The sequence below is a fragment of the Nannospalax galili genome, unplaced genomic scaffold (genome assembly GCF_000622305.1).
Source record: "Nannospalax galili isolate Female #2095 unplaced genomic scaffold, S.galili_v1.0 scaffold1077, whole genome shotgun sequence".
NCBI classification, from domain to species: Eukaryota; Metazoa; Chordata; class Mammalia; order Rodentia; family Spalacidae; genus Nannospalax; species Nannospalax galili.
In genome coordinates, this window is record NW_008340429.1 from 1,510,427 (window position 1) to 1,515,028 (window position 4,602).

Below are 4,602 nucleotides of genomic sequence, written 5' to 3' on the forward strand. Positions count from 1 at the left end.
AATTAGGTATAAATTTCAGGAAAAAAGTAAAATACAGGCAAATTAAACATCTGAAAAATAAAAGGTTAATCTGCTAGTTTCAAAGTAAAAATTGTTATCAGTAACACATTTTCATGTTCAAATAAATCTGAGTTAAAAGGAAAAATGTTAGGTTTTATGTATTAGACAAAAAAGGAAAAAATTAGAAGTCCTTAGAAAGAAATTTGAGGGGCTGGAGATGGCCCAGCGGTTAGGAGCACTGACTGCTCTCTGCAGAGGACCCGGGTTCGATTCCCAGCACCTACATGGCAGCTAAGAACCGACCTTAACTCCAGTTCCAGGGGAATCTGATGCCCTCTTTTGATCTCTGTGGCATTGCACAACGCGGGTGCACTCACATACATGCAGGCAATACACATACACATAAAATAAAAATAATAAATAAAATATTTTTTAAAGAAGGGATTCCTTCCTTGCTTGCTGCTTCTTTTTTGGGGTGGGGGTTCTGAGTCTCATTGATTAATCAGCAAGCCCCAGGTATCCTGTTTCAGTCTCCCTACCCAGTACTAGAGAATTCTGGGATTCCAAGAATGTATCATCATACTCAGCTTTTTTTTTTTTCTTACTTTTATCTGTGTTTATTTTATGTTCAATTTATTCCCATGCCATAAGTTTTTGTTTCTTCAGTTTCTTCTGGGATGTCTTTTTCTTTTGTGCAACTTCCTCTTCAGGCTTAGGAACAATTTGTTCCTTTTCAGTGAGGATCATTTTGATATGGCAGGGGGGGCTCATGTATGGGTTAATGCGACCATGAGCTCTGTAAGTTCTGTGGCACATTTAGGCGATTTGTTCACATGGATATGCTCAATGACCAGAGAATCTACATCTAAACCCTTAAGTTCAGCATTACGTTCTGCATTTTTAAGCATGTGCAGCAAAAATTCAGCACTCTTTTTGGGCCGCCGACCTTGTGTCCAGCCCTGCTGTTTGGCCTGGGCACACCTACCAACTCCACTGTTACAACGCCAGAATGGTGCGCACTGCTTCTTTAAAGTGACATCTTTCAGACACTTGGTGCTTTTCGGATATGCATACCCTTGATGGCCTGGGCAGTTTCACATGTGCTCTTAAAGTGAACACTAAGATTGGAACCTCTTGATTTGCATGATTTTGTAGGGTTTTCTGGGTCAAGAGAGTAACGAACCATTTTCACAGGTCACCTCGGGTGGCTTACAGGAAGAGCCATCATGCCCAGCTTTAAAAAACTTTATTATTATTGTATATATGATGTGTATATATGGGGGGGGGCTGTGAGTGTCATGGGTATCAGAGGTTAACTTTGTGAAGTCAGTTCCAAGGATCAAACTCAGGCCATCAGGCTTGCATGGCAAATGCCTTTATCTGCTGAGCCATCTCTCTAGTCCCACCATGCTCAACTTTTTATGTGGGTTCTGAGGATTGAATGCAGATCCTCATGCTTGAACAGCAAGCACTTTACCCACTGAGCTATCTCCCCAGCCCTCATTTTTCTCTTCTCTTTCCTTTCACTTCCGTGGTTCTCCTCTTCCTCTTCTTCCTTCTCTCCTGTCTGTCTTTCTCTCTCTGACATACACACATATACTCTCTTTTTTTTCTGAGACAGGATCTTAAGGGTTGACTAAATGGCCCTAGTTGGCCTGGAAATTATTAGGTATATCAGGGTAGCCTTGAACTTGTGGTACGCTTTCTGCCTCTGCCTCATAAATGCTGAGACTGAGTTTCTTAGTCCTGATTATTTCCCCCCAAAAAGGTCAAGAAGAAAATCATACCTATGAGCATATATGTGGTCATGGAAGAACAGTCCACTCCAAAGAAGTTGGGCTCAGCACTAACGTTCCAGGCTCATGATCCCAGGGTGTGTGTGTGTGTGTGTGTGTGTGTGTTCGGAAGAAAGACCACTGAATGCTGAGTCTGGTTGAAGTCCAGCTTCTTTTGGAAAGCAGGGCATGGAGAGGGGAAAGAGAGAGGGATTCAAAAAATTACTTGTGGCTGGAGAGATGGCTCAGGGGTTAAGAGCATGTGCTGCTCCTATAGAAGACCCAAGTTTTATTCCCAGCATCCACATCAGGCAGCTCACACCTGTCTGTAACTCCAGCTCCAGGGGGATTTGATATCTCTGGCCTCCTTGGGCACCTGTACTCATGTGCACATACCTGCACATACATTAAAAATTAAAAATAGCCGGGCGTGGTGGCACATGCCTTTAATCCCAGCATTTGGGAGGCAGAGGCAGGCGGATCTCTGTGAGTTCAAGGCCAGCCTGGTCTACATAGTAAGTTCCAGGACAGCTGGGGCTACAGGGAGACCCTGTCTCAAAAAGACCAAAAAAAAATTAAAAATAAAAATCTTGTTTTTAAGATCTGTGGAACTACACAGGTCTTTACAAGGCCTCAAGCTACCAGCTGAGGGCGCTCAACCAAGAATGACCACATCAACCCTGCAATTTTTGGCCAGTCTGAACCCTGGCTGCCCCTCCTACCAGGAAGGTGTCAGCAATGAAGAGGGAGACTTTCTCTATCAAGTGTGACCTGGGGTTGGTGATGAATATCAGCAATGGTAGGATCAGCTAGAATAACATGTCACATGGTGGGCTGCCTTCAGGAATGCTGGATTGGGTAACTGGCAAATTGAAAGGCTGCTTCATACTATAATGGTTAAAGAAAAAGGGAATTATCTCATGCCTTTCTTTTCGTCTATCAAGGTGTCAGCGTATGCTAATTACCTGGCAGAGGCTTCAACGGGAAGAGGAAGAACAACTATTATATTTCTGAGGAAAGATTTATCTTGTGTTGTTGGCGCCAGTTGGAGGAGGCAGTGGGGGTGGTAGGGGGGTCAGAGAGACAAAGTGAGAACTGTTCTTTCACTTGAATGGAATTGAAAATGGCTTTGAACTGAGCTTTCTCTCCTAAGATTGGAAATAATAAGCCTTGTTGAGAGAGGCTTTGTACTGAGCTGTGGGCCAGGGGAGGGGGTAATGTGGGCAGAGACCCCAGCTCCCCATAATTGTGAGGAGGGCTCAGGTTGTATAGCCAACTGGGAAGTATGTGGGGTCCCTCCACCCATCCACTGGTTGGAGTAAGGGGCTATATGGATAGGAGGCAGGGAGTACAGGCTGAAGGCCAGGTGGCTTTGGAGTCTTGGCTATACTCCTGGCTGTGGCACAAGGCTCCATCTTCTAGAGCTTCAGATTCCTCACCTGGAGAGCAGGTATCTAATTCCTCCTTTCTGTGATTACTGTCAAAGCTGAGTGGGATCCTGTGAATGAAAGGTTCAGGGCAGCTCAGCCAACAATAGCACCTATGGATATTGTTGTTTGATAGAGCTTTTTGAACATCTACTGGGGCCCAGCAGAAAAAGGGGAATACGAGACTGAGCGCTGCCTGCCAGAGACTCACCACAAAATGGAAGCTCTGTATCTCCTTTGCCTCCCACCCTGTCAAGGGTCCCAGAACATGGAAAAAGGAGATATAGTGACAGACAAGGGCCCTTAAACTTACACCCATTGGGATGATAACAGTGACCTTGAATTGACTGCTTGATATGCCTGAACTCAAAGTAGAGCTTTGGCGGGGAAGTGATGGGGGCCAAAAAGTCACCCCAGGAATAGACTTGCAGGTTCTAAATCCAGGTGTAAAAGTCCATTCCTACTGCTGCTGCTGAGTGAGGAACTGCCTTCCAGAGGGGCTGATCCAGGGCCTAAACTCTGGGGACTGACATTACTTGTTTGGTGCCTCTGGGGCACAGGGGCTCTGATGAGCTGACTTCTCTATGTTGGCCCCACTGCCTATGTTGAATCTCAGCTGGCTCAAGCCCTTTAGGATCATCTGGCTGGGGGATCAAGTGAGCTGGAGAGAGGCAGCCTTGTCTAGGAGCAAGTGCACAGACCGTAGTGGCAGAGATCTGGGTTCGAATCCTACCCTTCAGGAACACTTATTGTGTGGGCTTGGACAAGTTCTGTAATCCTACTGGGTGGGCCTTAGTTAAATAAAGACAGTAAGCCCTAATGGTGAGGCTCTGTGGGTGAATAGAAGACAAAGTATTCAAAGCACCTGGCACACAGTAGGTGTTCCTAAATGGTGGAGGTGATTTCTAAAATTTGGCTATCTTTGCCAGCTGGATTTGATTCTATTCAGTCCTAACTCCATTGACCTAAAGAGGAATTTACTACTCTGGAAATGGCCCAGAAAGGAATGCAGTGCTACCAGGTGGGCTGTTCGGCAAGCTGAGGCTTTGAGTAGGTAATGGCTGTCAGAGACCAGCAAATCACAGGTGTCTCAGGAACAACAAGAGTTACACTGAGATACCAAAGAACAAACATGCAGCACAAGTCGTTTTGCCAAAGCAAAGCTGTTTTGATCGTTTCCCGAATGTGACATGCATTGCATGAGGAAAGCGAGCCTCTTGTACTGAGACTGCTTAATTGACAGCTGGCGGCTCCACCAAGGGTGGCACTGGGCCTGGAGGGGCTGGGCCTGGAGCAGCACTGTTATACTGCTTATCTCCCCCTTGGCCCCCTCAGCCTTCCTCAGCCCAGGCTCTCTCAGCAGCACTTGGGGGAGGGGAGGTGGGGGAGGGGAGGTGGGG

At 46.2% G+C, this 4,602-nt stretch overlaps 1 pseudogene; it reads right to left on the reverse strand.

The window, feature by feature from the left end:
* Window positions 1-623: 623 nt before the first annotated feature.
* On the reverse strand, window positions 624-1,205 carry LOC108490975 (annotated as a pseudogene).
* Between the last annotated feature and the right edge of the window lie 3,397 nt (window positions 1,206-4,602).